Raw genomic sequence first — 12,574 nt, forward strand, 5'->3', positions numbered from 1 at the left:
CCTGCTGTCCTGAGTGATGAGGCTATTGACCTCCTGAGATCCATCTGTGTAGGGAAGTCAACCATTGTGAATGCCACCCAGGGGCTGGCAGCCCAGATGCAACAGACTAATGCATTCCTGGAGGGCATTCACACTGGCTTGGCGGCCCAACAGAGACTAATCCAGGCTCTGGCCTCCTCTCTGATGGCAGCCATTGTCCCTGTTTCCCCCCCACTCCCTCTAACTTCCTCTTCCCATTCCCCTCATCCCCAACCTACCCAAGCACACAGGCAGACGAGCATGTACACAAGACAACACCCAGGTAAAAAAAATCACCACACATCATCCCACAGGCACTCACACAAACGCCATCCAGATGCAGACATACCAACATCCACAATTTCCACTGTGTCCTCCTCCTCCTCCTCCACCTCCCTCCCAGTTCTGTCTACACTCACACCTTCATGCACAACATCCTCTTCCACTACCAGCATCACCACCACACCAGGCAGAACAGACACCTCACTGGCAGATACCTCTACAACAGCCATGCACATGTCCCCTGTGTCCTCTCCCACTGTGTCTGTCACCTCCCCTCCCAAGGTACAGAAATGCAAGCACTCAGACACCCGACAGCCATCCACCTCACAGCCCATGCACCTGCACCCAAACACAGCAGTCAGACACCTCCTACAACCACTCCCTCTTCCTCCGCTCCCAAACCTCCCTCTTCCCGCCCCAATGTCCCTGAGAAGCTTTTCCTCTCCACCATTGACCTCTTCCCTACCCCTCCCCACTCGTCGTTCATGTCTGGCCAGAGTGGCAAAAACCCAGGCAAGCACCTCAGCCACCCAGTCCACGGGCCTAGTAGTCTCCACACCCGCTCGTGGTGGGAAAGGATCCAATGAAAGAGTGCCTTCCCCAGCTGCTGCCCGGAAGGGCAAGGAGCCATCCCCAGCTGCTGCCCGGAAGGGCAAGGAGCCAGCCCCAGCTGCTGCCAGGAAGGACAAGGAGCCATCCCCAGCTGCTACCCGGAAGAGCAATGAGCCATCACCAGCTCCTGCCCGGAAGGACACGGAGCCATCCCCAGCTGCTGCCAGGAAGGGCAAGGAGCTATCACCAGCTGCTGCTTGATGGACAAGGAGCCATCCCCAGCTGCTGCCAGGAAGGGCAAGGAGCCATCACCAGCTGCTGCCCAGAAGGGCAAGGAGCCATCCCCAGCTGCTGCCAGGAAGGGCAAGGAGCCAGCACCGGCAGGCAGGAAGGACAAGGGGCCTGGTGCAGGGACTCAGACGGAGCCCCCACCACCAACCATGGTTTTGCAGCCACCCGAGGCTGCAGGGGATGGGCTGGAGTTCCCCCCACTGCCACCAGCAGCAGCACCACCACGACCAGTGCCCAGCTGTCCGAGGCTGCAGGGGATGGGCTGAAGCTTCCCACCACCAGCAGCAGCCCCACCACCACCACCAGTGGGGAGCCATCGGAGGCTGCAGGGGATGGGCTGGAGCTTCACCCCACCACTAGCAGCAGCAGCACCACCACCACCAGTGGGCAGCCATTCAAGGCTGCAGGGGATGGGCTGGAGCTTCCCCCCACCACAACCATCAGCAGCAGCAGCACCACCACCACTGAGCAGCCATCCGAGGCTGCAGGGGATGGTTGAAGTTTCCGCCCTGCACCACCAGCAGCACCAGCACCACCACCACCAGTGGGGAGCTGTTCAAGGCTGCATGGGATGGGCAGGAGCTTCCCCTCTCCACCACCAGCAGCAGTACCACCACCAAGAGTGAGCAGCTGTCTGAGGCTGCAGGGGATGGGTTGGAGCTTCCCCCCTCCACCACCAGCAGCAGCACCACCAGTGGGCAGCTGTCCGTGGCTGCAGGGGATGGGCAGGAGCTTCCCCTCTCCGCCACCAGCAGCAGCAGCAAAACCACCACCAGTGGGCAGCCGTCCGAGACTGCAGGGGATGGGCTCGAGCCTACCCCCACCAACAGCTGCAGCAGCAGCACCACTGCCACTGAGCAGTCGGTGGATGGTATGTAGTCCTGCCTCCATGGGCTGCTGAGCGGCCTGCCTCCTGCAAATCCAGTGGGTCCAGTATGACACCCACTGGGAGACTGTGACCTTGCACTCCTGAGGATTAAGAGCACAGGGCACAATGCTCCCTCCTGAACCAGTGGGTATGACACCCACCAACCCCAGCCTCCCCAGGATCAGAAGCACAGGGCACAATGCCCCCTCCAGAACCAGTGGGTAAGACACCCACCAACCCAAGCCTCCCCAGGATCCGAGGCACAGGGCATGATGCCCCCTCCAGAACCAGTAGGTAAGACACCCACCAACCCCAGCCTCCCCAGGATCAGAAGCACAGGGCGTGTTGCCCCCTCCAAAGCATGTGGGCAAGTCGCCCATTTGAGAGACTGTGGCCTTGAACTCCCCAGGACCGAGCACAAGGCATGTTGGCCCCTCCAGAGCATGTGGGCAAGTCACCCACTTGAGAGACTGTGGCCTTGCTCTACCCAGGACCAAGCACAAGGCATGTTGGCCCCCTCCAGAGCATGTGGACGTCACCCACTTTAGAGACTGTGGCATTGCACTCCCCAGGGCCGAGCACAAGGCATGTTGCCCCCTCCAGAACCAGTGGTCTTGTTCCATCTGCCGGCTGAGGTGACCCCTGTTCCCTGTCCCCATGAGGTGCCTGTCTATTTTCCAACTGATGCCCCTGGAGTGTTCTCTCCGGGTTGATGCAGGTGACAAGTGGGGCCTTGGACTTTGGCCTGTGGCCATGTGGCCCACGCACAATATGGACTCGGCAGTGTTCCTTGAACTGTACATATGTATATATTATTACATTTCACTTTCTTATTTCTACTGTGTTGTTATTATTACACTCACTTTTGCACAATCCTATTGTCGTTGCATTATTCATCAGGGGTACGGGGTTAATATGTTTTAGTACTGCAGCTGATTGTGTATATGGTGTTGTGGGTGGGGGTGTGTGTTGTGCATGTGTGTGTCACTCTCATTTTCCTCCCCCCTCCCCTGTGTGCTAGGCGGCTGTATTCAATGTGGTCATTTTCGCCGTCATTGGTGTTCGTGGTGGAGCAGGACATAGAAAATCATTGGGAATATTTGAAGTTCCGGCTCCATGACGGTGTCGTTCTTCCCTGTGTCGCCAAAGGTTAGTCCTTTCCCTTCTGTGCAGTGTTTCTACCAGGCTTTTGATGTCATTGGTACTGCCCTGGAAACCCTGGATTCCAGGGTCTTAATATGGTGGGCAGAACATTGACTTCCGCCTGGCTGTAGGTGGCTACTGCTGTGGTGGCTGTTGAATCCACCCTGGCGGTTGGCGTGGTAAAGTGACTGTCCATCTGAGTTCTCACCACCATGGTCATAATTTGGCGGTAGTTACCGCCAGCTTGCTTGCGGTATTACCGCTACTTTATCACCGACCGCCAGGGTTTTAATGAGGGCCTTAGTCACATTAAGTTGTTTTTGGCCTTCTTTGAGATATTATTCTCTGGATAGAACCACCAATTTACCCCTCCTTGCCTAATCACCTGATTATAACGGTATTGTCATTTTATAAACCTTTAACTGCTAATCTGTCACCTTTAGTTAGATTATCAGAGTGCCAGTGCCTTTTTTTGCCAATTTCCTAAGATCTTTACAATGATGGTTGAACCCCCACATGCCTTTACCACACAGGCTTTACCACACATGCATCTTTACCATGCATGCCTATACCATGCAGGATTTTACAATGAATATGCATGTACCACGCATGCCTTTACAACTGATTTTGCGGTCAAGGCATGAATGGTAAAAGCATATGAATGGTAAATATTTTACAAGTAAATGTAAGTATTTTGCAGGTAAGTATTAAGGCGCCGATTATGAGTCTGGCGGTCACTAGACCACCAGACTAGTGGTGGTGGTCGGACTGCCGCCAATGTGGCGGTACGAGCACCATCATTTAAACATCGCCGGTCATGCTGCAGTGGGACTGCTAGCACCACCAGGATCGGAGATCCCGGCAGTCTGGCGGTTGCAGCAGTCCTATTCCGCCAGGGCAGCACTGCAAGCAGCACTGCCCTGGGGATTACGACCTAGTTCTCCACCAGTGATTTCATGGCGGTAGCACCGCCATGAAAAGACTGCCGGAGAACGGGTGCAGGGGCTGGGACCCCTGCACTGCCCATGAACTTTGCATGGGCACAGCAGGGTTCCCCCTGGCCAGCACCATCACAATGTTCACAGTCTGCTTTGCAGACAGTGAACATTGCCACAATGCTGGTGCACCCTGCATCCTACAGCATTGCTGCTGGCTCGATTACGAGCCAGAGACAATGCTGCAGGGTGTTTCCCGGTAGGCCAGCAGGCGGAAACTCAGGTTTCCACCCGCTGACCTAGTGGGAAACTCTTGATGGGCCCGGTGGGGAGGTAGCCACTATGGCGGCAACATCCCTGTTGGAAGTTCGACGTACGTCTAAACTGTCTGCCGAACTCGTAATAAGGCCCTAAGTGTTTTATATATATATAGTCACTAAGAAACCAAAGGTTACATGAACATTATAGTTAGGTTCAGATTTTACATGCACAAAACCATAGAAATTCAACTGTTATAGTTACAAGTATTTTAAGAAACTATAACTCATGTCCTTAGGTAACTAAAACTTGCGCCCTTACCATGCACAATTTTCTCATCAATAATGTTACTGTAAATGTTACAGAGATATTATCAATGATGTCATAGGAGATGTCTTGAGTGATGTAACATCTGGGGTAATCAGCCGTGCATGGCGAGGGCGTCAGTTATAGTTATCCTGTGCACGAGTTAGAGTTACTTGAAATCATTCTAATTCTATCAACTGAATTTCTGTCGTCCCTGTAACCTTTGTTTTTTTTGGTGAAAAAAATAAATAATATATATATATGTATATATACATCTTTTAGGTAGCTATAAAAATAACTCCTATGATTATGTTCCTGCTAGAGAAAGAGATAGGACGTCTGTCTAGTGGCAGTTTTGACGCCATAAAGTAGCTCAGAATGTTTATATGCCTGCTGCAAAGAACAGCTCTGCATTTTATGTTAATTGCTGAGTGGATTAGTAAAGCCAGCCATTACCTGCATTTTAAAACAAGTTAAATGTATGTGTGAGGGGGCTATGGAGAGATGAATGAATTTTGCAGGTCAGTAGTGAGGGAATCCAAGGAGGTGGTCATGGTTGGGGAAAAGGCAAAGAAAGGTTGTCCCACTGGGCGTCACCAGTGCTAAAGGCTGTGATGATGGGTATGTGGCAAGGCGAAGTTATAGTGTGTCTTTTTTGTTTTTTCAGTGTCTTTAGAGAGCCTGCTGATTGAGGGAAAAAGGAAAGGTAAGATGACTGACAGTTACTGTTGCACACATAACACACACACACCCACTAGCAATTTTATCACCATATCTGCCACCTAAGTAGGCTGGTGTTTAAGAGGGACAGTTTAGCCAGCAGCAGAGATGGCGTCTTGATGTATGAGTGCTGCTCAAGCCGTAACTCAGGTTGTGGAGAACAGCTCTGAGGCAGAATCAGAGACTGAGGCAGCAGATACTGAGACAGCATCTGAGGGAGAGGACAATGGAGTGATTTTTAGTCGGCTGAGTCCCATCGGACGACAAATCTTTCATTGATTCTGAGGGAGACAATGAGGACAGTTCTACAGTCCCTTCACAAGCACGTTGCTTCACTTGTGTGCCTGCGTCAGGAATGGACCACCCCAGGGTCAACAGTAGCCCTCATGTAAGGACTATCATTGACCCTTGTGTGATCCATTCTTGTCATGGGCACTTAGCCCAGGCACACCACTGCGGTAGCATTTTTATCAGGGCAAGTTGGTGGAACTCTGTGTGGTCAGCAGTTTGTGGATCTTGGCATATTCCTGCAGGTTACGTCACAGAAATTCAAAGTTAAATAGTGTTTTTATTCAATGGTTTACCTTTGCAGTGCATTCGGAGGAAAAAATTCTGGGTTTGATAGGTTTCCCTTAATGCTTCCTGATCCCATGATTAATTAGTACCCTCACCTTAGTTATCATTGTCGCCACAATACATTTTGGGGCCTTACCTGCCGCGGGTACTTGGCCTACCCACACAAGTGAGGTAACATTTTTACTGGAGGACCTAGGGTGGAAGGAGGTTTGTGGCTCCCCTCGGATTCCAGAACTTTGCATCGCTGAAATGTGAGTAAAATGTGTTTTTTAAATAATGTTTGAGGTTTGCAAAGGATTCTGGTTGACAGAACCTGGTGAAAGCCCCACAAGCCACCCCATTCTGGATTCCCCTTTATGTCTTGTTTTTAAAAATATATAGGTCTCCACAGCTAGGCACTTTGCAAAAAATGCATCTGTTTTCATTGGAAAAATGTGATGTGTACATGTAGTGTTTTGTGGTGTTTCCTGTTGCGGGCACTAGCACTACCCACACAAGTGAGGTACCATTTTTATCGGGAGGCTTGGAGGAATACAAAATAGAGGAACAAGTATTATTGCCCCTTGTCTTTCTCTACATTTGTTCCTTCCAATTGTAAGACAGTGTGTAAGAAAGAAGTCATTTTGAGAAATGCCCTGTAATTCACATTCTAATACGGGTACCTCTGATTTCAGAGATGTGCAAATAACCTCTGTTTCTAAACTCCATATCTTGTGCCAAGTTTGGAAATACATAGGTTTCCTTGACATTTATTTTTCACTCTCTATATTTAACCAAATTAATTCATGTGTACCCGGTGTACAATGAAAACTCATTGCAAGGTGCAGCTCATTTATTGGCTCTGGGTACCTTGGGTTCTTGTGATCCTACAAGCCCTTTATATCCCTGGGACCAGAAGGGTCCAGCAGATGCAACAGTAAATTGCTTTAAAAAATCTGCCGTGGCTAGAAACATTTACAGAAGAAAACATAGACAGAAATAGCTGTTTTTCCAACTCAATTTCAATATTTTTTTATTTCAACTGTTACTTTCTATAGGAAAAACTTGAAGGATCTACACAAATGACCCTTTGCTGAATTCAAAATTGTGTCTCTCAAGGATCCACCATTGGCTTCACATCCATTTCTGTCACTAAATGGAAGGAGGTTGAAAGCACAAAAAATAGAAAAAATGGGGTATGTCCCGGTACAATGTTAAAACTGTGTTGAAAAAATGTGATTTTCTGATTCAAGTCCACCTGTTCCTGAAAGCTGGGAAGACGGTGATTTTAGCACCGCAAACCTTTCGTTGATCCCATTTGCAGGGAAACATCAGGCAGCTAAGGGGGTCAATATATCTATATTAAAGTAAACAACGTTAGGTATTACTAAAAAAAGATTAAATACATAAAGAAATAATATTCTTAACTCCTATATTCTGCCCTATGATGTTTTGGGGTTTTTGTGACATGATTTTTTTAAAACCTTTTTTGGAAACTCCCCAACACTTTGATTTTATAGAATCTTGTTAAAGTGTTCCTCATCAATTTCATAATTGACAGACAGACCCAATATAAAAGTGTATCATTAGCGTAATTATGAAAAAATATGGATTCCCCTGCACATTATTAAGTTGTGTATGGGAAGCAGGTATGCATTAAAGCAACTGCATTATACATGTAAGACCTGGTTCACATCACAAGTCACATGTTCTTAATGATCTATCACTCAGATATCAGGAAAGTGATTTTACAAATTCTTTAAATGCTATTGACAATCCTGATATAAAAGAGTGATCTTATAAAACACGGTAGAAATCCAACATCACAACTAAAGGTGCTTACGTTTACAGACTTCTATAACTGTATTTGACATCAAGTAGGGCTGCTTTGTTACCCTTACTGGTAGGAAGTCAGAATGTCAGCCTCGAAATCCTGTTGTTTTTGTAGAAACATCCATTTCAAACAATTACTATAGGCTGGACATTTGCTACTGAGCTATAGTTTTTGAAAGCTTAGTTCAGTTTGCTTTCTAGCTCCTTGCAGCTACTTTGCATCACCAATGAACTTATTGGACATAATTTGAAGCTGAAAGAAGTCATTGAGGACTATAAATAATTTGCCTCCTGCCATTTGCCTTTTTAGTTCTCTTAAATCTTTCCCCATGTCCCTCTCAAATGTCTCATGTGTTGTTGAGAACCAGATCATTTAAACGAGCACACATGATATTTAGTACAATATTAAATAATGTGATACAATAAATATATGATTCAGGTGTGAGTAATGCAATTTTAAAACAGGTTTGCTATCTCATTTTCGCAATAGCCATATACCATTCTATCAGTCGCGGCTAGCGCTAATTGAAAGGGGCGGGTGGGGCGGTAAGTGTTTCTAAAAACAAACACTTACCTCCGCTCCTGCACCGCTCATCTGCCTCCTCCTGTCTCCCTGCAGGCAGGAACAGGCTCCCAGCCTGCCCTGTGCCAAACCTGACGCTGCTTAAAGCAGCATTAGGATTGGATGGAAGCACCCAGCCCGGGCGCTCCCATGCAGATTGGGACTCTGTGTTGCTGGGCTCTTTCCAGCACAGCAACAGTGCTAGGCTTGAGAGAGCACTGTGCACATGTGTGTTTGGCCCGCACCTTTTTCCCAAAAAATGATCATAAACTGTGTTTATGATAGTTTTTTGTGAAAAAGGTTTGCAGCTGCTGCTGATGGCGGCGAGTGATGCTCCTCCACCCTTACGGAGTAGCCGCCCCTGCATTGTATAATACAGCAAATGTTCCCATGGTGATATTTTATTGAGAGGTTTAGATTTTGAACTTGTTCACAGCTTCATTTGCAACAAGCATTGGAAATGTCAATATGTCTGGCTTAAATCAGATGCACCCTGCACTAACATAGACACACAAGTGCCACTTCTTGCACAAAGGCACAATGCTCAGTCTTCATGAAAACTACTGACCCTGCAGGCACACAGCTCACACTGTGTGCTGATATGCACACCATGCACTCACACAGCCTCAATCTGCACTCACACTTGCTTGATTTTGTACACACTTGCACTCATAGGCTCACACTGCATGCTCACAGACACAACCTACACTCTCAGCCATACCCTGCACTCATAGGCATACCCTGCACTCACACAGGTCCACCACTCAACCTGCAGTCACACAGGCACAACTCACCCTTCACTCACTCAGGCATTCTGCTCACCAAAACACTTACAACTCACTCTACACACACAATTATAGTTTTTCACTGTCTCATGGTGAGGCGCGGAATAAAAGTAAAGGCTGAACCAGATCTTGGGATGCACGCCCCTGCATGAACTGCTTTGCTGTTCCTCTGTAGGCCTAAACCAAAATGACACTTTGTCTATACATTTGACAGTTGACATCCATCTGGATTTCATCAGAGACAGACAGGAAAGGTAATGCAAGGTATGGGCAGAAAAAATGTAAGACAGCATAGTAAGGTGTCCCCCAAAAATATTAAAGTTACCTATCATGTAGGTGATGTATTGAAGCTCTGGAGAAGGGTTCACTTCTGTGGCTGGAAGGGGCAAATGTCACTATGAACTCACTCCAAACATTTTTCCATGAATGGCAACGTGTTGTAGTTTCATTGCCTCCTGGTTCAGTAGACTTCTTCTTGTTAGTTTTGTCACCCAATTTACATTCACTCACCTTTGTTTTGCCTCCTTCTTTATTTCCTTTCTCCTAGCTATGGAGCCTACTAATTTGAATTGATGTTAAAATACTGCTCTTTGGCGACCAGGAGTTTGGGGTTTGTATGCTGGTTGGCTTCTGGTCTCAAAACAGGAATGTCTGTCCTGGTGCAGTATAAAATGGCTACATTTCTGCTAGCAGACGTGCATGCCCTGAATACTACTTATTCTAACAATCTAGCATTTGTCCTTTCATTGACAAACACCTTGTATTCTCCATGCAGTGTGTGAGCCAACTTACTGTGCTGTAATAACTTAATTTCAGTCTGGTCTAACATATCACTTCCCAGTACCTGAAAAGCCCCTGCATCTCTATTTTCTTGTTTTACCCTTAGTTTCTCCTCTGTGGTGTGTGGGTTCCATAACTTCAGAGACACTCATAGAGGATAAGATTTGCAGTGAGTCATTGTCTTCACTGATGGCTTGTCAACATCTGAGGTTAAGTAAAACCCCTCAGGATCCAATCAGAGTGCAACAAGCACTATTTTCTGATGTCAGCACACAACATCTTCCCAACTAAATCCTGCACTGAAGGAAACAAACATCTGGACAGAGTCAAAGCCACTCTCATGGAGGTGCTTCTTGATGCTCTTTTACCGGTGATCACATGGAATCAGGCACCAGCTGTTCTGTTAGCCAGACATAAAAAAGGTGTATTTGATTTTGTATTACATAGAGGGTATGACGATCCTACCACAATAGTGCATTGACCTAGTTCAGCCACACAATTTCAATATTTTTTTCATTTTTACTGGTATTAGAACATTAATTGCAGAGTTTACTTGCTGCTATTTTGACGAAGTTATTCAATTAACCTATAAAGATATTGAAGCTATGTGAAATAAAAGTAATTTGTCTTTAGATCTCTGTAATATGCATCTTTACCAAGTTTGTTGTTGAAATATGCCACAGGATAAACATGCAAGGAAACATATGAGCTTCCTATTTCACTGCCAGTTCAGATATGTGTCTGAACATGCAGGCAATAAACAGTGCCACTCAACGTTTCTAATGTGGTTTTAATATTTGTGCTTGCCATTGTAATTTAATTCACATTTGTTGGTACAGTTGTTAACGCGTCCTTTGCTTATCTATTTCATCATAGTAAGTGGTCGGACACAGCCATAAGGTCGATGAATCAATTGACTTGTTTAAATTATATTAATTCAGTAGAGCAAAACACAACAATAATCAAACAATACAAAACATTAGAGAGTCATTAAAGAACACAACATGACCAATTTGGCCAAGTATAACCACATCTTTTAGTATCAATTAAAATATTTATTTATCTATATTAACAATGCCAAAGTCACAAAAAATTGTCTCAACACCAAATGATACAAGTAAAGAAACATCAAAGGCTGTCAGATTGGCCTGAAGAATCTTAGTTTAAAAAAACAATAAGTACGATAACCTCAATAGCGAAAACACTCATTAACAACAGCAATATTTTAGAAAGAAATATATCATGCTTTTATTCAGCAAGTAAAATTAATATCAGTTCATTGGCATGAGGAAACACCTCACCAACCTCAGATTAGTATTAACATGTTGGGCTTCATACAAAAGATTTAGTAACATTAATTTAAAAAATATCTATCTATGGTGCTATCAAAACAGCAGCAGTATTAAAACAATAACAGTTGGTACCTGGAAAACAAAAGACAAATACAATACACAGATTCATACATTTACCTATCCTAAAGAAATCAAAAACAACTTCTACTTCATTAGGGTTCATCAGTGCCAGCATCAGGACAGGAACAGGGAAAGGGAGATGGTTTCGAATTTTGGACTACAAGATTACTAACCCATCAGACCATTAGTTCAGTATTGAACAGGCATAGTAAACTCAAAAAATAATAAAGCACCAGAATGTCAGTAGACTGACTGGCAAAGCATGAAATGTCAAAGTGACGGATCACACCAAGTGTATGAAGTGAAGTCTCTGGAAACCAGGAAAGAATGAGCCCCACACGAATGGCAGACAACTACTGACCGTCTCTTCCCACTATCCAAACATTACATTAAAATTACTAAACATTTTACATTGGTTGAACATATCATGCGAAGAAAGAACATCCAATTACAAAAACATCAGATATCAAAAATGCACTAAAGGTGATAAAACAATTATTTGAAAGTCACTGATTGGTTTCTGTTCTCTCTGCATGATCCAGACTTATACTAAATGTATCTTGCACACTACCTTCTCCGGCTGCATCTGTAGGCACTTTTGTTTGACATCTTCTGGATTTGCTTCTACTAGACAGTGGTTACAAAGATATGTAAACATTTCTCATAGAACCATTTCCCTCTAGAACAATACAATACATGAGTTAGAAACATAACTACAGACAAATATGAGAAATTCAATGAATGGAGTCTGTTAAACAAAGGGACATGAAAGCATACAATTTGTAACAACAGTAAGAACAGAGAGGTGGTCATTACAACATTTGCGGTAAAAGCCATGTACCGCCGTGCAGAAGACCGCCAACACACCGCCGCGGAAAACCGCCACAGCTATTATGACCCAAAGCTCGGAATCTGCCAAAATTCAGACACCCACACAAGTCCGCCACACCAAAGGTCAGTGATAAACTGCCAAAAACAAAACCTCCACCCTCACGGCAACAGAAATACACCCACACTATCACGACACACGAATCCACGCAGCGGTCTTTCAACCGTGGTATTCCATTGGCGGTACACACCACTGCGCTCAAAATACACACAATCCTACAAAACACAGCCACATTGGACAATTCGAAATACACACACCTGATACACATACACACACCACTCCCACACACCCAATACTATGTAAAACACACACCCACATCACCCACGAACCCTTACGACAACAAATCACGAACGAAGGCCAGAGAGAGACACCACCATCAACAATA

The sequence above is a fragment of the Pleurodeles waltl genome, chromosome 11 (assembly GCF_031143425.1).
Source record: "Pleurodeles waltl isolate 20211129_DDA chromosome 11, aPleWal1.hap1.20221129, whole genome shotgun sequence".
Taxonomy (NCBI): Eukaryota; Metazoa; Chordata; class Amphibia; order Caudata; family Salamandridae; genus Pleurodeles; species Pleurodeles waltl.